Consider the following 24,770-nt stretch of genomic DNA (forward strand, 5'->3'; position numbering starts at 1 on the left):
AGGAGAGCACACATTTGCCAATCGGGGTTCGACCAGCTACTCTCTCTCCCACTCTCCCTCCCTCTCTCTCTCTCATCATACTTAGTAACAGGTGCATGGGATTTGATTACAACCACAGCCATTAGCAATGCTCATGACCTTTTACCACAATGGTAGGCTACTGTTTGAATAACTAACAGTTAACTCGAGAATTACAGAAGTGAAAATTGCAATACGATTTTTCAGACCCATTACATTTTTTTCAATTGCACTGGTAATGCTGTGGTTTACTGCATTCCATCAGTCCCAAGCCATTGCATTTACAGTACACTCTATCTTCAATATCTGGATGTGTCAAGAGACATAGTTCAATTACACATTTAAATTAGTGTCCATTTTTTGAACAGATGCTGTCAACCTAAACGACTTTTTATGAGACCTGTATTATCCTCTCTGTAAATATCAGACCTCTGAGTAAAAGTATTTTGTACCCAGACATCATTCTAATTATGTTGAGGTCAGTGGATGATGAATAAACATGATTGATGGGGTCAATATAGAGCCTTACAGGTACAATAGAGCTCACTGCATATATTTGCGGTCTCAAAATGAGTTGGTTAAGAATGCTGCTAGAAAATGATTGAATTCTGTTCTCTTATTGTGTTCAGATAAGAGGGAGAGGTAGTGTGGGTTTGAGGGCACCGTTTTTTAAAATAAGAAATGATCTCAGCTTGATGAAATCAATATTTCAATCTTTTCATCAATGTTTATTCGGATTTGTGTCAAAGAAGTGAAAGGGTGTCAATAGATTGAGTGCATGGCCCTGACATTTCCAGGCAAATGGGCAAATTATTGAATGGTGAGAGCAGTAATGACTCTAGCCTTCTACAGTCTTGAGATGGAAGGAACCACTTTTGATCAGACCATTGAGGGCAGTTGATTGAACCATTGACTGTGGCAGCATGAGTCTCTCCAGTGTGCACCCAACTTTCTTCGCATTGAGAACAATGGTGCAGCTAACCATTCTAAAGCCTTGTGACTGTATGTCTGTTGAAATAACCTTTTATCATCTTTATCACCCTTCACATAAAGGTTTGATGAGTCTGTGTGTGCGTGGGGGGGGGGTGTACGTGTCTGTGCTTCTGGTTCTGATGTCTCTGTCTCTATATGTGGCAGATATCTTGGACAACGGGGTTGGGGGGGCGGGTTCATTGAAAACATTTGTAATTACTTATGAGTCATTGGGAACTGAGACTAACTTTTTCCTAATTATGTTTTGAACAAGACATATTGTTCAATGTTACTTATCAGTGCATTGTTGGATGATAACGCCTAAAAAGGCTGCCAACTACCTAAAGTATGTTGATAGACTACCTGCATGATACAGTGCCGTGTTGCATTTCCATTCTCACTGCAAAGGCTAAGTCTATTCAATGTTATATTTATGTAACAGTCACTCAGGCCCTAAGCGCATTAGTGTTTGACAAGAGTTTTATTACTTTAGAGGCGGCTGGAAAAAATACCTGAATGACTTCTGCCGGGGTAGATGTGTTGCCAACACGCTAAACAGCGCGTGTGTGTAAATTGTCTTTGGAGATGGAGAGAGAAAGTACATGTTCCCTTTCTTTGTGAGTCTGGGAACCTGTATGATATGTTGTCTTTGCGAGTGTGTGTGTGCACTCTCTTCCTCAGTTCTACATGTATTGTGTTTCCTGAGGACAGGAGGCTGCTGTTTTTTCCCACATTGTCACCAGGTTGTCAGACATAAACAGGGAGCAAAAAAACTTCCACACACCAACAACATTGATGACTGGTCTCACCGCTTTTCTACCACAACTGACAACTGCCATCCATAACCGCCCTGCTGCCTTCCCTCCCTAATTTAATTATACTCTGTTCAGAATATGGATTATGCCTGGGATTAAATCCATTTACCCTTAGGGCAGAGTGACAGGGTGTAATTATATGAACATGAACAAGTAAGCTTCTCTCCATCGCAGGAATATATATCCGAAGTATACCATCCTGAAGTTGTTCACAAACACACACGCATGGACGAATGTGCACACACACATGATGAGAGAGCATGCTAACCACACATGGTTTCCACAGCTGCCATCCCACGGTCAAACCCTAATCAAGGTAACCATGTTACTGAACTGATAAATCAGTCTAACGCAGTATTACTGAACCACCTGCATTTCCTAAGAGAGCTCCCCAATCACTTTATTTTCAATTCTCTCTTCTTTCTTCTACAAATTAACAATGTTTAATAAATGCCAGACACTCCTCATCAAATAATGTACGTCACCGTCCTAAGCCTTGGTTTATTAGTTTATGTGTTTTTATGAATTCGGTGCTGTGTGAGACAGTTACCTCTGAGAGCTCCCTAACCTTGGTTTATTGGTTTATGTGTTTTTATGAATTCGGTGCTGTGTGAGACAGTTACCTCTGAGAGCTCCCTAACCTTGGTTTATTAGTTTATGTGTTTTTATGAATTCGGTGCTGTGTGAGACAGTTACCTCTGAGAGCTCCCTAACCTTGGTTTATTAGTTTATGTGTTTTTATGAATTCGGTGCTGTGTGAGACAGTTACCTCTGAGAGCTCCCTAACCTTGGTTTATTAGTTTATGTGTTTTTATGAATTCGGTGCTGTGTGAGACAGTTACCTCTGAGAGCTCCCTAACCTTGGTTTATTAGTTTATGTGTTTTTATGAATTCGGTGCTGTGTGAGACAGTTACCTCTGAGAGCTCCCTAACCTTGGTTTATTAGTTTATGTGTTTTTATGAATTCGGTGCTGTGTGAGACAGTTACCTCTGAGAGCTCCCTAACCTTGGTTTATTGGTTTATGTGTTTTTATGAATTCGGTGCTGTGTGAGACAGTTACCTCTGAGAGCTCCCTAACATTGGTTTATTAGTTTATGTGTTTTTATGAATTCGGTGCTGTGTGAGACAGTTACCTCTGAGAGCTCCCTAACCTTGGTTTATTAGTTTATGTGTTTTTATGAATTCGGTGCTGTGTGAGACAGTTACCTCTGAGAGCTCCCTAACCTACACTATTTACAGGTAGCCAGGGACACACTCCAACAGTCATACATAATTTACAAACAAAGCATTTGTGATTAGTGACTCTGCCAGATCAGAGGCAGTAGGGATGACCAGGGATGTTCTCTTGATAAGTGTGTGAATTGGACAATTTTCCTGTCCAAATGTAACAAGTACTTTTGGTACTTGTGTCATCATTAGAACATCTCAAGGTGAACACTACAGTAATACCAACATAATTGTAAAATTGTGATTATTATGTGGCTATCAAAATATAATGGGATTACAGTTAGTTTAGTTGAAAGGAGATAAAAACATAAAAGACAGTTAAAATAAGATTGTAACAAGCAGCTGCAACTGTCCCATAAGGAATGAGTGTGTTATCTAAGCCCTGTGTTGAATTTGGGTATCACATTGACACGTTATGTTAAGGTGAATGCACCAATTTGTAAGTCGCTCTGGATAAGAGCGTCTGCTAAATGACTTAAATGTAAATGTAAATGTATTGTGTGTGTTGCCATCAATGTGTCAAACTGTGAGAATAAATAGACAATACTTTAGGTCATGTCTCCAATAACACCTTTGAGAAAAAATAGCTTTCTGGCAGATCATCTTCCCTTGTTCTTACTCTTTGTCTCTCTCTGTTTTCATTATGATTATTTCATTTTTTAACTTCTGCATCTGTTTTCAAACCAGTGGTCAAGATTACATGCTCTGAGAATGCTTAGAAAAACAAAAATCCCCAATGTGTTCCATCCACACTCTCCACACAATATGATTACTGCTCTTTTGTTTCCTGATTTTTCAAGTGGTTTTCAATCATTATCTCAGCTGTATGAAATGCTAGGGCTAATTACTGAAATTGCACATACCAGGGATGGCATATTCCATCGTAATCAACTACGGTATTTCACAGCCTTTGCCTATGAAATGTCACCATATTCCCTTTCTGCTGCACTACTTTTAACCACTACTCTGGTCAAAGTTAGTACATTATATTGGAAATAGGGTGCCATTATACAGGAAATTTGGCACTCAGAGCCTACTCTCAGAACACTACCCTGAGAATAAAAGTAATTAAGTCTGAGCAGCTGAGCTTTGCACATCACCTGTGTTTGCTTTTCCAGTGGTACTTTGATTAGCCCTTGGGGGATTCCTGTGAAACTGCAATAAGGAAAATTAAGTCACATTTTTGTATCTCTTTCATTAGTCACAAGACAAGACCAATCACTGCCTTAAAAGAAATCATATAATTTTTCCTGTCATTTTCTACAATCTCAAATGGTTAAGTTTTTGTTTTTGTTTTATAGCAATACATAATGCTCCAGGGCTAATTTTGTTCGCATTTTGGTTTGTATTTTTTTTTTTTGAACAGAAAACAACATTTATGAAGCAAACATTATTCGTTATGTCTAGCACAGAAAATATTTCAATAGTTTAACCATATTTTGCAGAACAGTGATTCAAATATGTGTTTCTAAATATACAGTAACAGTCAAAAGATTGTTACTAGGATTTTCAGGATGGCATTCAAGGGTTTTTCTTTATTTTTACTATTTTCTACATTGTAGAATAATAGTGAAGGCATCAATGCTATGAAATAACACATATGGAATCATGTAGTGACCAAAAAAAAGTGTTAAACAAATCAAAATATATTTTAGATTTTGGATTCTTCAAAGTAACCACTCTTTGCCTTGATGATAGCTTTGCCAACTTCACCTGGAATGCTTCCACATTGTGGCTACTCTGGTCCAACTCCTCCGAAACCATATCCACCGGGATGAGGTCGGGTGATTGTGGAGGCCAGGTCATCTGATGCAGCACTCCATCACTCTCCTTCTTGGTCAAATAGCCCTTACACAGCTAGGAGGTGTTGGGTCATTGTCATTGTCCTGTTATTGGGTCATTGTCCTGTTGAAAAACAAATGATAGTCCCATTAACTTCACTAGGGTAGGGGGCAGCATTTGGAATTTTGGATGAAAAGCATGCACATAGTAAACTGCCTGCTACTCAGGCCCAGAAGCTAGGATATGCATATAATTGGTAGATTTGGAGAGAAAACACTCTAAAGTTTCCAAAACGGTTAACATAATGTCTGTGAGTATAACAGAACTGATATGGCAGGCAGAAATCTGAGGAAAATCCATCCAGGAAGTGCTTTTATTTTGAAAGGCTGTTTTTCCATTGAAAGCCTATCCACCATACAAAGACTTAGGACCCAGTTCACGATCTCTATGGCAGTTCACAATCTCTACATGTGGCCAGTCTTCAGGCATTGTTTCAGGCTTTTACTCTGAAAAATGAGGGAGATACAGCACTTTCAATAAGTGGACAGTGGAAATTTCCAGACATGAGTCCAGCGCATGACCGGGAGCGCGCCTTTCTTGTTTCTCCTTATCTATTGACGAAGCTTTTGTCCGGTTGAAATATTATTGATTATTTATGACAAAAACAACATGAGGATTGATTTTAAACATCGTTTGACATGTTTCTATGAACTTTTATGGTACTTTTTTGATTTTTCGTCTGTCTGTTGTGACCGTGCTTTGTTCCAATGGATTGCTGAACAAAACGCACAAAAAAAAAGGGTTTTGGACATTAAAAGGGACATTATCGAACAAAACTAACATTTATCGTACAACATGGAGTCTTTGGAGTGCAACCACATGAAGATCATCAAAGGTAAGTGATACATTTTATCGCTATTTCTGACTTTTGTTACTCCTCTACTTGGCTGCTAACTGTTTGTAATGATTTGTCTGATGGGCGCTGTTCTCAGATAATCAGATGGTTTGCTTTCGCCGTAAAGCCTTTTTGAAATCTGACACAGCGGTTGGATTAACAAGAAGTTTATCTTTAAGCTTGTGTATAACATTTGTATCTTTTATGTATATTTATTATTATTGAGAATTTCTGTTTTGTTGAGTTTCACGTTCTGCAATTTCGCCGGATGTTGTTTGAGACAGTGGATTATTTAACAAAACGCGCTAACAAAACGGAGGTTTTTGGATATAAACATGGACTTTATCGAACAAAACAAACATTTATTGAGTAAATGGGAGTCTTGTGAGTGCAAACATATGAAGATCATCAAAGGTAAGTGATTCATTTTATCACTATTTCTGACTTGTGTAACTCGACTTGGCTGGGAACTGTTTGTAATGATTTGTCTGCTGGGCGCTGTTCTCAGATAATCCCATGGTATGCTTTCTCCGCGAAGCCTTTTTGAAACCTGACACCGTGGTTGGATTAGCAAGAAGTTCACCTTTAAATCCATGTATAACACTTGTATGTTTCATTAACTTTTATAATGAGTATTTCTGTTTTTGAATTTGGCGCTCTGCAATTTCACTGGATGTTGGCCAGGTGCGACGCTAGCATCCACACCCCCTAGAGAGGCTAAACGCAAACGAGACTGGATGCCATATCGCTGCAGAATGCTGTGGTAGCCATGCTGGTTAAGTGTGCCTTGAATTCCAAATAGAACACAGACAGTGTCACTAGCAAAGCAACCCCACACCATCACACCTCCTCCTCCATGCTTCACAGTGGGAACCACACATGCGGAGATCGTCTGTTCACCTACTCTGCATCTCACAAAGACAGAGTTTGGAACCAGAAATCTCCCATTTTGACTCATCAGACCAAAGGACAGATTTCCACCGTTCTAATGTCCATTGCTGTAAGGATCGATGCTGGTAGAGACGAAAAGCTTGTACAGAGAGTGAACATTGAATTATCAACGGACATGGAACGGAACAGGATAGGACAGTGTCTGGAAATTAACACATAACGACATTAATGCAGACACCGGGAACAAACGGGGAAGCAGACAGTTATAGACGGGGCAATCAACTAAGGGAAGGAGTCCAGGCGAGTCTAATGAGCGCTGCTGTGCGTAATGATGGTGACAGGTGTGCGTAATGAAGGGCAGCGGGAGCAGGCGTGACAATTGCTAGGTTTCTTGGCCCAAGCAAGTCCCTTTTTCTTATTGGTGTCCTTTAGGAGTGGTAACGTAAAATGAGGAATTATGTTGGCTTACACTTATGGCACTTCCAAGGCCATTTCATGATGATTATTACAGTTGTGTCAATCATGTTATATACTTAGGCTATTGTAACAAAGCATATGCCAGCATTGTATGCCTACTGCCTCTGCTCAGAGGCCTACTAGACTTTCAAGGCAACAGGTGTTAGAGTTCACTTTTCCACATATAAGTTCTGGTTAGACTCCCTGTTGCAGCTTTCACTTTCTTTCATTACATTGGTGGCAGTGTTGGGATCACGTCAAGCTCACATCTAGTTGTGTGATCTTGTGATGGGAAGCATTCTGTTTTTCAACATTGTGTTGGATGTAATTACATTTCTATTACAGTACCAGTCAAACGTTTGGAGACACGTACTCATTCCAGGGTTGTTCTTTATTTTTACAATGTTCTACATTATAGAAAACGATGAAATAACACATATGGAATCATGTAGTAAACAATTTTTTTTTAAATCAAAATATATTTGAGATTCTTCAAAGTAGTGTGGTGGATGAATCAGAATTAGTTGGGTAACATAGATAAGATGTTTTATTTGCATAATATGCTTATGTGAGATACTTGTCATTAGAATGTATCCCTTTGGACTATAGTGTTGGCAGTTGCACTTTTCCCTTCTCAGCTAGGGTTCAGTCACTTGGGGCCCAGAGAGGGGAGAGGTCAGGCTTGTCTTTCACATGTCTCTGGTGCTATGCAGAATATCAGAAAGAGAAGAGGACAGAATGGAACATCATCTTCTTATGTGAATGTGTCTTTACCTATTCTTAAACCATGTGAAGGGATGGCGTAATTAATGTGGAACCAATTACTTGTCTCCCTGTCTGTACGCCAGTCACTCCCTCCTTTTCCCATTGGGGGGAGGTGTATGGCAGTGTCTGGAACCATTGTATGTCCCCTCTGATGTTGCACTTATCTTGAGATAGTTTATGACCTAGAGGCTCACTCCCCTCAGTGAGCTTGTCCAGGAGTAGGGGTTTTACTTGAGATGGGAGTATCTAGAGTTGACAATTGATATATGCCATTGGATGAGTTGGTGTTTTTGTACTATGAAGTACCAGGAACGAGATTAGAACCTCATCTTGGAGACCAAACTGAATGATAATTTGTAGCGAATGCTATCTGGCTATGGGATACTCCTCTCTCATTTAAAAGTCTTTCTTTTTGAACAGTTCCTATTATCTGTGGTTTGTCATGTCCACTAGGGGGGTGGATGTTTGCTATAAAATATCTGTTGCCATTATGTTGACACTCTCAACTATTCATTAGAGATAGTGAATTATTGAAAGTCAAATGCTATTGCAAAGCTTAATTATTATTAAAGGTGTAGTTTAAGTATAACTCTGACTGGTGTGTGAAGTGTCTCTCTCTCTCTTTGGTAATACAGAAATTAATATACCACAGTAGCCACACATGCCTTGACAGGTTTTCACAATCTTGGCATTCTCTCAACCAGCTTCATTGAGGTAGTCACCTGGAATGTATTTCAATTAGCAGGTGGGCTTTGATAAATTAATTTGTGGAATTTCTTTCCTTCTTAATGCGTTTGAGCCAATCAGTTGTGTTGTAACAAAGTAGGGGTGGTATACAGAAAATAGCCCTATTTGGTAAAAGACCAAGTCCATATTATGGCAAGAACAGCTCAAATAAGCAAAAAGAAACAACAATCCATCATTACTTTAAGACGAAGGTCAATATGGAAAATCTGAAAGTTTCTTCAAGTGCAGTCACAAAAATCATCATGATGAAACTGGCTCTCATGAGGACCGTCACGGGAAGGGAAGACCCAGAGTTACCTCTGCTGCAAAGGATAAATTCATTAGAGTTTCCAGCCTCATAAATTGTATAACCCTCCACTTCCTTCCATGCTAGCAAATATGCAATCTTTGGAGAATAAAATAGATGACCTACGCAGAAGATTAAACTACCAACGGGACATTCAAAACAGTAATATCTTATGCTTCAAGGAGTTGTGGCTGTACAACGACACTATCAACATACAGCTGGTTGGTTAGACGCTGTACTGGCAGGATAGAACAGCGGCGTCTGGTAAGACAAGGGGCGGCGGACTACTTATTTTTGTAAATAACAGCTGGTGCACGATACAGTGCCTTGCAAAAGTATTCATCCCCCTTGGCGTTTTTTCCATTTTGTTGCATTACAACCTGTAATTTAAATGTATTTTTATTTGGATTTCATGTAATGGACATACACAAAATAGTCCAAATTGGTGAAGTGAAATGAAAAAAATTACTTGTTTCAAAAAACAAAGTTTAAAATGGAAAGGTGGGGCCCTTAATAAGATCTTGTGCAACCAATTATCTTCAGAAGTCACATAATTAGTTAAATTAAGTCCACCTGTGTCCAATCTACGTGTCACATGATCTGTCACATGATCTTAGTATACATACCGTAATTTCTGGGCTATTAGGTGCACCTGAATATAAACCGCACCCACTGAATAAAAAAAGAAAGTATTTTGTACATAAATAAGCCGCACATGTCTACCGGTACATTGAAACAAATGAACTTTACACAGCTTTTAAACAAAACACGGCTTGTAACAAAAATAAATAGGCTTTTAAACGAAACACGGCTTGTAACAAAAATAAATAGGCTTTAACGAAACACGGCTTGTAACATTTTTTTTTTTAAATAGCAGTAAACAGTAGCCTACCAAGAAAGTAATTGGTCACTATCTTCCTCCTCCTGTGCACTGAAACCACTGAAGTTATCTCCTTCGGTGTCGGAGTTGAATAGCCTCCAAATTGCTTCATCTGATGTTGGATCGCTGCCCTCTTCAACACATAGCAGTCCAGCCTTTCGAAACCCGTTGATGATAGTGGATTTTTTGACAATGCTCCACGCTGTCAGCAGCTCTATTTCCTTTTCCAACAGCCAGATCGATCGCCTTCAACTTGAAAGCTGCATCATATGCATTTCTCCTTGTCTTTGCCATGATGAGGGTGACAAAATGACTACCGTAATCATAATGATGGGAAGTTTGAGCGCGCTCGATTTACGTCACATTATGTGATGGTGCTCAGTTTTTTGGCGGCATGAATCTTGTGAAAGCTGCTTCGATCTAGTGGCTGTTGTCGTTGTGTTGCTGGTTTGAGCCCAGGGAGGAGCGAGGAAAGGGATGGAAGCTATACTGTTACACTGGCAATACTAAAGTAACTATAAGAACATCCAATAGTCAAAGGTTAATGAAATACAAATGGTATAGAGGGAAATAGTCCTATAATTCCTATAATAACTACAACCTAAAACTTCTTACCTGGGAATATTGAAGACAAGGAACTGAAACGTTAGCTTTCTTACATAGCACATATTGCACTTTTACTTTCTTCTCCAACACTTTGTTTTTGCATTATTTAAACCACATTGAACATGTTTCATTATTCACTTGAGGCTAAATTGATTTTATTGATGTATTATGTTAAGTTAAAACAATACTGAATGAACACTTATTTTAATTGTCATTATTACAAATAAATGTAAAAAAACAAAAACGGCCGATTAAATCGGTATCAGCTTTTTTGGTCTTCCAATAATCGGTAGCGGTATTGGCGTTGAAAAATCATAATCGGTCGACCTCTAATAGAGATACTCTTAATGATCGGCTATAAAAAGCTAACTGACATTTACTCCTGAGGTGCTGACTTGCTGCACCCTCGACAACTACTGTGATTATTATTATTTGACCATGCTGGTCATTTATGAACATTTGAACATCTTGGCCAAGTTCTGTTATAATGTCCACCCGGCACAGCCAGAAGAGGACTGGCCACCCCTCCTAGCCTGGTTCCGCTCTTGGTTTCTTCCTAGGTTTTGGCCTTTCTAGGGAGTTTTTCCTAGCCACCGTGCTTCTACACCTGCATTGCTTGCTGTTTGGGGTTTTAGGCTGGGTTTCTGTACAGCACTTTGATGGTAGCCTAGTGGGTAGCCTAGTGGTTAGAGCGTTGGACTAGTAACCGAAAGGTTGCAAGTTCGAATCCCCGAGCTGACAAGGTACAAATCTGTCGTTCTGCCCCTGAACAGGCAGTTAAACCCACTGTTCCTAGGCCGTCATTGAAAATAAGAATATGTTCTTAACTGACTTGCCTAGTAAAATAAAGGTATAAAAAAATATCAGCTGATGTACAAAGGGCTATATAAATAAATTTGATTTGATTTGGAGACTTCGTGCCATGGATCATCACTGTAGGCTTCAGGCCATAGATCATCACTGGAGGCTTTGGGCCATGGATCATCACTGGAAGCCGGGTGCATGGAGCTGGCACAGGATATACTGGACCGTGGAGGCACACTGGAGGTCTTGAGCGTAGAGCTGGCACAGCCCGTTCTGGCTGAATGCTCACTTTAGCCCGGCAAGTACGGGGCGCTGACACAGGACGCACTGGGCTGTGCAGGAGCACTGGAGGCATAGTGCATAGAGCCGGCGCAGGATATACTGGGCCGTGGAGGTGGACTGGAGGTCTGGAGCGTAGAGCTGGCACAACGAGTCCTGGCTGGATGCTCACCCTAGCCGGCAGCTGCGGGGCGCTGGCACAGAGCACACCGGGCTGTGAATGCGCACTGGAGACACAGTGCGCATCACTGCATAACACGGTGCCTGACCGGTCACACGCTCCCCACGGCAAGCACAGGGAGTTGGCTCAGGTCTAAACCCTGACTCCACCAATCTCCCCGTGTGCCCCCCAAAATGTTTTTGGGAGCTGCCTCTCGGGCTTCTGTCGTTGACTTAACTCTTCGTATCATCGCCATTCCATCTGCTCCCTTGGACGGCGATACTCTCCGGCCTGCGTCCAAGGTCCTTCTCCATCCAGGATATCCTCCTATGTCCACTCCTCCTGGCCACGCTGCTTGGTCCATTTTTGGTGGGATCTTCTGTAACGGCTCTCGTTCGTGGTAGAAAGAGTAGACCAAGGCGCAGCGTGGAAAGTGTTAATGATTTTAATTTGAAAAAACACTCAAACAAAATAACAAAATCTAAAACGCAGTTCTGTCAGGCAACAGTAACTAAACAGAAAACAAGATCCCACAACCTAATGGTGGGAAAAAGGGCTGCCTAAGTATGATCCCCAATCAGAGACAACGATCGACAGCTGCCTCTGATTGGGAACCACACTCGGCCAAAAACAAAGAAACAGAAAACATAGAATTTCCCACCCGAGTCACACCCTGACCTAACCAAACATAGAGAATAAGGATCTCTAAGGTCATGGCGTGACACCCCCCTCTTTTACACCGCTGCTACTCTCTGATGTTACCATCTATGCATAGTCACTTTAATAACTCTACCTAAATGTACATATTACCTCAACTAACCGGTGCCCCCCCCCACACATTGACTCTGTACTGGTACACCCCCTGTATATAGTCTCACTATTGTTATTTTACTGATGCCCTATTTAAAAAAAACTTTGGTCTGATGAGTCCAAATGTGAGATTTTTGGTCTTTGTAAGACACAGAGTAGGTGAACAGATGATAGGTGAACAGATGATCTCCGCATGTGTGGTTCCCACCGTGAAGCGTGGAGGAGGAGGTGTGATGGTGTGGGGATTCTTTGCTGGTGACACTGTTTGTGATTTATTTAGAATTCAAGGGACACCTTACCAGCATGGCTACCACAGCATTCTCCAGTGATACTTCATCCCATCTGGTTTGCGCTTAGTGGGACTATTATTGGTTTTTCAGAAGGACAATGGCCCAATACACCTACAGGCTGTGTAAGGGCTATTTGACCGAGAAGGAGAGTGATGGAGTACTGCATCAGATGACCTGGCCTCCACAATCACCCAACCTCAACCCAATTGAGATGGTTTTGGGTGAGTTTGACCACAGAGTGAAGTCAAATCAAATCAAATCAAATTTATTTATATAGCCCTTCGTACATCAGCTGATATCTCAAAGTGCTGTACAGAAACCCAGCCTAAAACCCCAAACAGCAAACAATGCAGGTGTAAAAGCACGGTGGCTAGGAAAAACTCCCTAGAAAGGCCAAAACCTAGGAAGAAACCTAGAGAGGAACCAGGCTATGTGGGGTGGCCAGTCCTCTTCTGGCTGTGCCGGGTAGAGATTATAACAGAACATGACCAAGATGTTCAAATGTTCATAAATGACCAGCATGGTCGAATAATAATAAGGCAGAACAGTTGAAACTGGAGCAGCAGCACAGTCAGGTGGACTGGGGACAGCAAGGAGTCATCATGTCAGGTAGTCCTGGGGCACGGTCCTAGGGCTCAGGTCCTCCGAGAGAGAGAAAGAAAGAGAGAATTAGAGAGAGCATATGTGGGGTGGCCAGTCCTCTTCTGGCTGTGCCGGGTGGAGATTATAACAGAACGTGGCCAAGATGTTCAAATGTTCATAAATGACCAGCATGGTTGAATAATAGTAAGGCAGAACAGTTGAAACTGGAGCAGCAGCATGGCCAGGTGGACTGGGGACAGCAAGGAGTCATCATGTCAGGTAGTCCTGGGACATGGTCCTAGGGCCCAGGCCAGTTGAAACTGGAGCAGCAGCATGGCCAGGTGGACTGGGGACAGCAAGGAGTCATCATGTCAGGTAGTCCTGGGGCATGGTCCTAGGGCTCAGGTCCTCCGAGAGAGAGAAAGAAAGAGAGAAGGAGAGAATTAGAGAACGCACACTTAGATTCACACAGGACACCGAATAGGACAGGAGAAGTACTCCAGATATAACAAACTGACCCTAGCCCCCGACACATAAACTAATGCAGCATAAATACTGGAGGCTGAGACAGGAGGGGTCAGGAGACACTGTGGCCCCATCCGAGGACACCCCGGACAGGGCCAAACAGGAAGGATATAACCCCACCCACTTTGCCAAAGCACAGCCCCCACACCACTAGAGGGATATCTTCAACCACCAACTTACCATCCTGAGACAAGGCCGAGTATAGCCCACAAAGATCTCCGCCACAGCTCAACCCAAGGGGGGCGCCAACCCAGACAGGCCGACCACAACAGTGAATCAACCCACCCAGGTGACGCACCCCCCAGGGACGGCATGAGAGAGCCCCAGTAAGCCAGTGACTCAGCCCCGTAACAGGGTAGAGGCAGAGAATCCCAGTGGAAAGAGGGGAATCGGCCAGGCAGAGACAGCAAGGGTGGTTCGTTGCTCCAGAGCCTTTCCGTTCACCTTCCCACTCCTGGGCCAGACTACACTCAATCATATGACCCACTGAAGAGATGAGTCTTCAGTAAAGACTTAAAGGTTGAGACCGAGTTTGCGTCTCTGACATGGGTAGGCAGACCGTTCCATAAAAATGGAGCTCTATAGGAGAAAGCCCTGCCTCCAGCTGTTTGCTTAGAAATTCTAGGGACAATTAGGAGGCCTGCGTCTTGTGACCGTAGCGTACGTGTAGGTATGTACGGCAGGACCAAATCAGAGAGATAGGTAGGAGCAAGCCCATGTAATGCTTTGTAGGTTAGCAGTAAAACCTTGAAATCAGCCCTTGCTTTGACAGGAAGCCAGTGTAGAGAGGCTAGCACTGGAGTAATATGATCAAATTTTTTGGTTCTAGTCAGGATTCTAGCAGCCGTATTCAGCACTAACTGAAGTTTATTTAGTGCTTTATCCGGGTAGCCGGAAAATAGAGCATTGCAGTAGTCTAACCTAGAAGTGACAAAAGCATGGATTAATTTTTCTGCATCATTTTTGGACAGAAAGTTTCTGATTTTTGCAATGTTACGTAGATGGAAAAAGCTGTCCTCGAAATGGTCTTGATATGTTCTTCAAAAGAGAGATCAGGGTCCAGAGTAACGCCGAGGTCCTTCACAGTTTTATTTGAGACGACTGTACAACCATTAAGATTAATTGTCAGATTCAACAGACGATCTCTTTGTTTCTTGGGACCTAGAACAAGCATCTCTGTTTTGTCCGAGTTTAATAGTAGAAAGTTTGCAGCCATCCACTTCCTTATGTCTGAAACACATGCTTCTAGCGAGGGCAATTTTGGGGCTTCACCATGTTTCATTGAAATGTACAGCTGTGTGTCATCCGCATAGCAGTGAAAGTTTACATTATGTTTTCGAATAACATCCCCAAGAGGTAAAATATATAGTGAAAACAATAGTGGTCCTAAAACGGAACCTTGAGGAACACCGAAATTTACAGTTGATTTGTCAGAGGACAAACCATTCACAGAGACAAACTGATATCTTTCCGACAGATAAGATCTAAACCAGGCCAGAACATGTCCGTGTAGACCAATTTGGGTTTCCAATCTCTCCAAAAGAATGTGGTGATCGATGGTATCAAAAGCAGCACTAAGGTCTAGGAGCACAAGCAACAAGTGCTCAGCATGTGGGAACTCCTTCAAGACAGTTGGAAAAGCATTCCAGGTGAAGCAAAGCTGTCATTAAGGCAAAGGGTGGCTAAATATAAAATACATTTTGATTTGTTTTTGAACAATTTCTTGGTTACTACATGATTCCATATGTGTTATTTCATAGTTTTGATGTTTTCACTATTATTCTACAATGTAGAAAATAGTAAAATAAAGAAAAACCCTTGAATGAGTAAGTGTGTCCAAACTTTTGCCTGGTGCTGTATCTAGTTAAGAATGGATACGCAACAATGGGCGTGACGGATAGAAGTAGTCACTACAGGTGTGATCAAGGCTTACATCAAAGTTGCCTGATGCTGAATGGAAAGTGCAATGTCCTGATCAGTTACTCAGAAGAAAATCCTTTGTGACTGTCTAATTGACAAGTTAACTTGCCAGTGTGGACCCAAAACAAAGACATTCTACACATTTACAAACTACCTTTTTAAGATGTGTATACAACCATGGTAGTGGAGGCTCCTCAGAGGAGGAAGGGAAGTACCATCCTACTCAGTGAATTTCAAAAAATATTTAATTGTAAAACATTTGAAAAGTTATACTTTTTAGATAAAACTATACTAAATATAATCACGTCACCAAATAACTGATTAAAACACTATTTGCAAAGGTCTACAGTAGCCTCAACAGCACGCTGTAGCGTAGCACCAGGGTGTATCTGGAGGACAGCTAGCTTCCGTCCTCTTCTGGGTACATTGATTTCAATAAAAAAACCTAGGAGGTTCATGGTTCCCCCTTCCATAGACTTACACAGTAATTACGTCAACTTCCGGAGGATGTCCTCCAACCTATCAAAGCTCTTTTACAGCACGAACTGACATGTTGTCCACCCAATCAAAGGATCATGTAACGGTTTTCTTCCGTTGAAGGAGAGGAGGACCAAAATGCAGCGTGGTTAGTGTTCAACATGTTTAATATAGACGATATACAAGAACACTACAAAATACAAAACTACAAATGTGAAAACCGAAGCAGTCCTATCTGGTGCAATGACACAAAGACAACCATCCACAAAGTACCCACAGAATATGGCTGTCTAAATATGGTTCCCAATCAGAGACAACGATAGACAGCTGCCTCTAATTGAGAACCAATCTAGGCAACCATAGACATACAAACTACCTAGAAAGGAAACAGCCCCATACACATACAAAACACCTAGACTAGAAGAAACACATAAATCCCCCATGTCACACCCTGACCTAACCAAAAGAATAAAGAAAACAAAGATAACTAAGACCGGGGCGTGACAAATCAGATAATGAATCTAGTACTGAAAGCATACACTACAGCTAGCTAGCACTGCAGTGTATAAGATGTGGTGAGTAGTTGACTCAAAGATGGTGAAAGACAATAGTTGAACAGTTTTGAACATATTCATTTCTTCCAAAATGAAGGAAACGCAAGAGAAATAGCGAGTGTGTGTAATTTTTTTTCACTTTCAATTACTTAGCTAGAAAATGCAGCTAGCTACAGGGATGCTGTGTTAGCTCGGTGGCTATGATTTTCCAACAGGTCACTGGAACTCTTCCAAGTCAAGGTAAGCTTTTGGTATTACTTATTTATTGACTCTGGGGCCTGCCGGTGTAACTGCTTACTGAATGTACACTAAGTTACTGCATGATTGCAGCGAGTTTACTACCGCATTAGTTTTATTGGCTATGCTGACTATGACATTACTTTAGCTAACGATGTACATACAGTAGGCTGTGTGTAGCGGTTGGCTTGGAAAGATTTTTTCGCCTGGTCACATACAACTGATGTGTTATGCATTGAAGTCCACAAGCAAATGGAAGAGAATGAATATAACGTGGCTATTTTGAGAGTGAACTGCATTTACGCGTGATCAGGGGTGTATTCATTCCGCCTAATTTGTTGAAAAACATTTCTTAAAACGGAACAAAACGGGGATAAACCTACCTGAATTTGTGCAAACTCTCGTTTGCAACTGTTGGACTAACGAGTACACCCTATATCAGCTAGATGCAGTCAAGAGTGTGCAAGGCGGTTTTGAATGTCACCTCAAATTTGTCTCTCGACCTGTGTGCACCTACGTTGTAAACTTTCATTCATAGGATAGGTTGTAGTGTACCTATGATGAAAATTACAGGCCTCTCATCTTTTTAAGTGGGAGAACTTGCACAATTGGTGGCTGACTAAATACTTTTTTGCCCCACTGTAGGTACACTTCAACTGTGAGAGACAGAATCTAAAACAAAAATCCAGAAAATCACATTGTATGATTTTTAAGCAATTAATTAGCATTTTATTGCATGACATAAGTATTTGATACATCAGAAAAGCATACTTTAATATTTGGTACAGAAACCTTTGTTTGCAATTACAGAGATCATACGTTTCCTGTAGTTCTTGACCAGGTTTGCACGCACTGCAGTGCACTCACCACGTTTATTTGGAAAAATGTCTCTCTTCATTCTGGTAGCCTTCACCATTTCTCGTTCGTTGGTTTAGTTATTAATTCACCTGCATTTGCCGGTGAACTCTGTTGCGCCTCAATTGGGGAATCGCTGTGGTTGAAATGTAACTAATGACCGCTAGCCCCAGTATTTTATTAGCTAGGTCGCTTGTACACAATTGTTACTGATGATACTGTATATACCTACTCGTACTACAGAAACATGCATTGTGTTTTGCCAAGTTCTCTCTGTGTTAATCCTGTTTCCCAAATATAGTAGGTAACTTGTGTCTATGTTGATGTTGTTGAGTTCATATTGCCTAGTTAAATAAAGATGAAATAAATTGGAACATTTAAAATATATACTTTGACCTATTTCAGGTAATCCCAAGATGCTTGATTCACTACAGCTGCTCTTGAATAACTTTCCAGTCGTTTTTGCTTTACATTCCGAATTTTGAACGTCTGTTTATTGGACATATATACACTGCTCAAAAAAATAAAGGGAACACTTAAACAACACAATGTAACTCCAAGTCAATCACACTTCTGTGAAATCAAACTGTCCACTTAGAAAGCAACCCTGATTGACAACAAATTTCACATGCTGTTGTGCAAATGGAATAGACAACAGGTGGAAAATATAGGCAATTAGCAAGACACCCCCAATAAAGGAGTGGTTCTGCAGGTGATAACCACAGACCACTACTATGCTTCCTGGCTGATGTATTGTTCACTTTTGAATGCTGGCGGTGCTTTCACTCTAGTGGTAGCATGAGACGGAGTCTACAACCCACACAAGTGGCTCAGGTAGTGCAGCTCATCCAGGATGGAACATCAATGCGAGCTGTGGCAAGAAGGTTTGCTGTGTCTGTCTGCGTAGTGTCCAGAGCATGGAGGCGCTACCAGGAGACAGGCCAGTCCATCAGGAGACGTGGAGGAGGCCGTAGGAGGGAAACAACCCAGCAGCAGGAACGATACCTCCGCCTTTGTGCAGAAGGAGCAGGAGGAGCACTGCCAGAGCCCTGCAAAATGACCTCCAGCAGGCCACAAATGTGCATGTGTCTGCTCAAACGGTCAGAAACAGACTCCATGAGGGTGGTATGAGGGCCCGACGTAAACCTTACAGTGAAATGCTGACATTAAGCCCTTAACCAACAATTTAGTTGTAAGAAACATGTGTTAAGTAAAAAATAAGAAATAAAAGTAACAAATAATTAAAGATCAGCAGTAAAATAAAAACAGCGAGGCTATATACATGGGATACCTGTACAGAGTCAATGTGTGGGGGCACCTGTTAGTCGAGGTAATTGAGGTGTTCCTTTCAAGTCCAGTGGTGTAAATTACTTAACAAAAATGTATTTAAACTACTCCACTACATTCTGTTTATATCTGGGGGGTTTTGTATCTGTACTAGTACTCTTTCTGTTTCTTTACAACATTACATTTTACTTCACCACATTTCTAATGAAAATAATATGTTTTACTCCATACAGTTTCCCTGGCACCCAAAAGTACTTTTTGCATTTTGAATGCTAAGCCGGACAGGAAAATGGTCCAATTCACACACTTATCAAGTGAACATCCCTGGTCATCCCTACTGCCTCTGATCTAGCAGACTCACTAAACACATGCTTCGTTTGTAAATTATGTCTCAGTGTTCCCATGGCTATTTCTTAAATAAAAATACAAGAGAATTGTGCTGTCTGGTTTGCTTAATATATGGAAGGTCAAATAAGTATCAGTGGTATAAGTATAAATTAAGTATCTTTTAGCAATGACGTTTACTTAGTATTTTACTGGGTGACTTTTACTTGAGACATTTTCTATTAAAATATCTTTACTTTTACTCAAGTATGACAATTGGGTACTTTTTCAACCACTGTTCAAGACATTTAGCACCCAATACCCAACAGTCACTTGGTGGCTTGAAGTAGGAGTGCTGAACTAGGATCTATTTAGCATTTGTGAGTAGAATGAATAACATTACTTTGACGGGGGGTGGGGGGTACTGATTCCAGTTCAGCATTCTTAGCCTGAGACATTTCATAAATGCGTACAGAGGAGTACTTTTCTAAGATCAGCTTTGCCTAGATCATTCTGAATCAGGAGGATTAAATTGTTACTCCACGACATAGTATGTTATCACAACTCTATTAAAAGGACATTCTATACAAGGTGCCACTTCAGTCCTTCTATTTGATGGGAACTAGCCCCTACCCCCCTACACACCTCAAGTTAGCTCTTTCATGCCAACAAAAGGCAACATTAAAAATGGCTCTCTAAAATGTGCTCTTCTCAGATTTGAACTCTCAAACTCTGGTTTGGGGAGCAACCACCATAACCACTACTCTACCAGACAGACAGAGACTAAATATTAAGGGGTACTTGAAAATGCACACATCAAAGACAACATTTCAGAGGTTGGAGAATGGTGTGGGGGCTTGTACTTCTTGGATCCACCAAGAATTGTTAGGTCACTCTCACTCAGATATGGTTAACATTGCATAAATCTTGGCAAAATATATAGAATTGCAGCAAATTCACTGTAATACTGCACCTTTTCTCTGCTCCATGGCAAAATGAGTCTAATTGCATGAAATGTATTCAAAATTGCTAAACCTATCCCTGCACAATGGCAAAATGGCCACAATTGAAATGTAAATAATTAAACAATTTCAATTTCTCTCCACCGTCAAGAGGGGGGAGGGCACTACAACGTTTTTCCAGCGAGGTGGGCAGCCCCTAAACCAAATATTGGTTAGGGCCCCCAAAAGCCATGTTAAGATCCAAATGAACAACATAACATGGACAGAGGGGGACCTGGGACTTCATCCACAAATCATCTCAAAGTAATTGCTGATCTAGGATGTGTCTATAATCTTATTCTTGTTGTAAACTGCAAAACTGATCCGAGAGGACACTCCTACTCTGAGACTCTTGATACGTAAGGCCCCAGGTTAGATTGAATGTTAACACTTGGCTCCTGGGGTTGAGTGGGGTCGTATGGGTATCAAACTTCATGCTAATGAATTTACCTGGAGTAGGAGTGATGAGTTATTGCTGATGTGGACGAGGCAGAGACTCAAGTGTTTCCACTGTACAAGATATCTGTGGAATGGTTACAGACAATATACAGGTGAGGTCAAAAGTATAGTGCAGCTGACAGTAGTGGCTCGCTCAATCTTTACATGTATCCCTCCTTTTGTCCTCCCTAGAAGTAATCACTGATTAGAAATAACTAGACAGGTTAAAGACATGTAGTGGAGCCCTTGGTTTCACCTGCCCATTCCTGTCTAAGCAATGATTACTTCAAGGAGGGAGGAGTTGCTCAGTAATTTGTATCAAACATCTCAGTTCTCCCAAAGTGCCCCCTTTCAATTCTCTGCATGAACAGGAAATGTGGTGGAAAGTCCTTTTGGGCCATGCATACGGCAATCTAATGCTTTTACATTTATGGCGAATAGTGAATCATATTATGTACGCCCTTCAGGAGAAGTGAGTGTTTGATGTCATTACACTAAATTGAAATATTGATCGTCATAAGTGATTTCTTACAGACATCCCACCAAATGATGTTAAATATATTTCAAAAGGACAAATTAAGAAAGACTACAAATGAAATGCATCACCCACATATGAAACATATTCAATGTCTACATGAACAAATATAGCAATGTGCAGAATAAATTAGCAATTTCAACTGTCATTGATTGACATTTCCCCTCATCACAAATCACGTCATGTCTACATCAAGTAGCACCTTTCCATCCAACTACACCGTAGGTCAGCCCACATGGGACAAGTGAGGGATTTTTTTTCACACGCTAGATCAAACAATGAAAGTTCAGCAGGATGACATCCAGAATGTGGAAATTTAAGGCCCTTTGTAAGGGGTCAAAGGTCACAATAGGGCAGAATGGAAAATATCACCAATAACCAGAGACTGGATGTATTATTAGTGTATTTGTATACTGTTCTGCAAATACACAGAAAGAACCTGGTTAATTTTTCACCCGTTAGTTGGAATTTCTCTACCCCACACTGTCAGATCGATAGTTGTCGTAGTTCATGAATGTCTTTGACAGGAAAGTTGTGGTTAGCTAATGGCCAACTTTCACCAAAATTGAGAAATGTGTTGTTCTTGTGTATATGTAAGACGTAAAGCATAATAAATGCAAAAAGTAATTAAATCTTTTCTGGTAGGGTCCACTACATCATAGGCCCTGTCTGGGGAAATCATAGGCCCTGTCCGGGGGAACCATAGGCCCTGTCCGGGGGAACCATAGGCCCTGTCCGGGGGAACCATAGGCCCTGTCCGGGGGAACCATGGGCCCTGTCCGGGGGAACCATGGGCCCTGTCCGGGGGAATCATGGGCCCTGTCCGGGGGAATCATAGGCCCTGTCCGGGGGAATCATAGGCCCTGTCCGGGGGAATCATAGGCCCTGTCCGGGGGAATCATAGGCCCTGTCCTGGGGGAACCATAGGCCCTGTCCTGGGGGAACCATAGGCCCTGTCCTGGGGGAACCATAGGCCCTGTCCTGGGGAACCATAGGCCCTGTCCGGGGGAACCATAGGCCCTGTCCGGGGGAATCATAGGCCCTGTCCGGGGGAACCATAGGCCCTGTCCGGGGGAATCATAGGCCCTGTCCGGGGGAATCATAGGCCCTGTCCTGGGGAATCATAGGCCCTGTCCGGGGGAATCATAGGCCCTGTCCTGGGGAATCATAGATCATGGCCACAGTGTCTCCCGACCCCTCGTATCTCAGCCTCCAGTATTTATGCTGCAAATGTTTGTGTCAGAGGGCTAGGGTCAATCTTATATCTGGAGTATTTCTCCTGTCTCATGCACCATCTAATTCTCTCTCTCCCTCTCCCTCCCTCCCCTCTTTCAGAGGACCTGAACCCTGGAACCATGCCTCAGGACATCCTGGCTCGATGACAACAACCTCTCCCTCAATGTGAGCAAGACAAAGGGGCTGATCGTGGACTTTAGGAAAAGGAGGGCTGAACAGGCCCCCATTAACATCGACAGGGCTGAAGTGGAGCGAGTCGAGAGTTCCAAGTTCCTTGGTGTCCACATCACCAACAAACTATCATGGTCGAAACACACCAACACAGTTGTGAAGAGGGCACGACAAAACCTTTCCCCCTCAGGGGACTGACAATATTTAGCATGGATCCCCAGATCCTCAAAAAGTTCTACAGCTGCACCATCGAGAGCATCCTGAGAGGTTGTATAACCTCCTGGTACGGCAACTGCTGGGCATCTGGCCATAAGGCGCTACAGAGGGTAGTGCGTACGGCCCAGTCCATTACTAGGGAAAAGCTTCCTGACATCAAGGACCTATATACTAAGCGTTGTCACAGGAAGGGCCAAAACAATTGTCAAAGAGCCCTCACCCCCCCAGTGTTTTTACACTGCTGCTACTCACTGTTAATTACAAATGCAAAGTCCCTTTACAAATGACCTCAACTAACCTGTACCCCCGCACATTGACTCGGTACCGGTACCCCATGTATATAGCCTCGTTATTGTTATGTAATTGTCACGTGTTACTTATGGATTTAATTGACATTTTTTACTTTAGTTTACTTAGGAAGAATTTTCTAAACTCTATTTCTTGACCTGCATTGTTGGTTAAGGGCTCGTAAGTAAGACCTTCACGGTAAGGTCCACAGCTGTTGTATTCGGCGCATGTGACAAATAAAATTTGATTAGGCTTGGTTTTTGCTCTGGCATGCACTGTCAACTGTGGGACCTTATATAGACAGGTGTGTGCCTTTCCAAATCATGTCAAATCAATTGAATTTACCATAGTTGTACTCCAATCAAGTTGTAGAAACAGCTCTAGAATGATCAATGGAAACAGGATGCACCTGAGCTCAATTTGAGACTCATTGCAAAGGGGATTAATCATTATGTAAATAAGGTATTTGTGTTTTTTATTTGTAATTCATTGCTAAAATGTATTAACCCGATATTCACTTTGTCATCATAGGGTATTTATTGCGTGTAGATTGAGGGAAAATATTGACGTAATCGATTTTAGAATAAGGTTGTTAGGTAATAGCATGTGAAAAAGGAGTCTGTCTGTCTGGTAGAGTAGTAGTTATGGTGGTTACTCCCCAAACCAGAGTTTGCGAGTGCAAATCTGAGAAGAGCAATTTTTAGAGAGCCATTTTTGATGTCGCCTTTTGTTGGCATGAAAGAGCTAACTTGAGGTGGGTAGGGGCTAGGTTCCCATCAAATAGAAGGACTGAAGTGACACCTTGTATAGAATGTCATTTTAATAGAGTTGTGATAACATACTATGTCGTGGAGTAACAATATAATCCTTGTCTGCATCAAGCCAACTTTGACCTGGGGGCATGCTTTGTAGACCATTCAAAGCGTTCCGATACCTTGTCCCCAAGAAAAAACCCACATTATGATATTTTATAGACAGTAGTAGGCAAATGAAGGGACAAAGTTCCAATATTAAGATGATGGAATAACATTTCTAGGGTCTAATTACTGTTAATTGGAAACACGTCCCTTTTGAATTTCGTCCCCCGTTCCTAAACACATACATCCTATAGTGTAGGTTTTGAAGATTCATAATCTATGCTTGTAGTCATCAGAAGAAGATTGAGGAACAGTTGGCGGATCCAAGGTATTGACAACAGACTGCATAATTAGCTAAATGAGTCCAGGCAACTGAGAAATTTGTTCAGCCAATGGGTTTTAGTGTTTTAGCAATTGAGAAAAACTGTAATAAATGGAAAGCACAATGTTCAGGGCCATACAATTTGTCCATTGTACAGTATACAGCCTACAATGCACTGTACTACAGTATCCATTCTCAGACTTTCTCCTTCCCACCTTCAACAACCTGTTTGCTCTCTGAACTGGCTTATATTGGTTGTGT

The sequence above is a fragment of the Oncorhynchus nerka genome, linkage group LG15 (genome assembly GCF_034236695.1).
Source record: "Oncorhynchus nerka isolate Pitt River linkage group LG15, Oner_Uvic_2.0, whole genome shotgun sequence".
NCBI lineage: Eukaryota > Metazoa > Chordata > Actinopteri > Salmoniformes > Salmonidae > Oncorhynchus > Oncorhynchus nerka.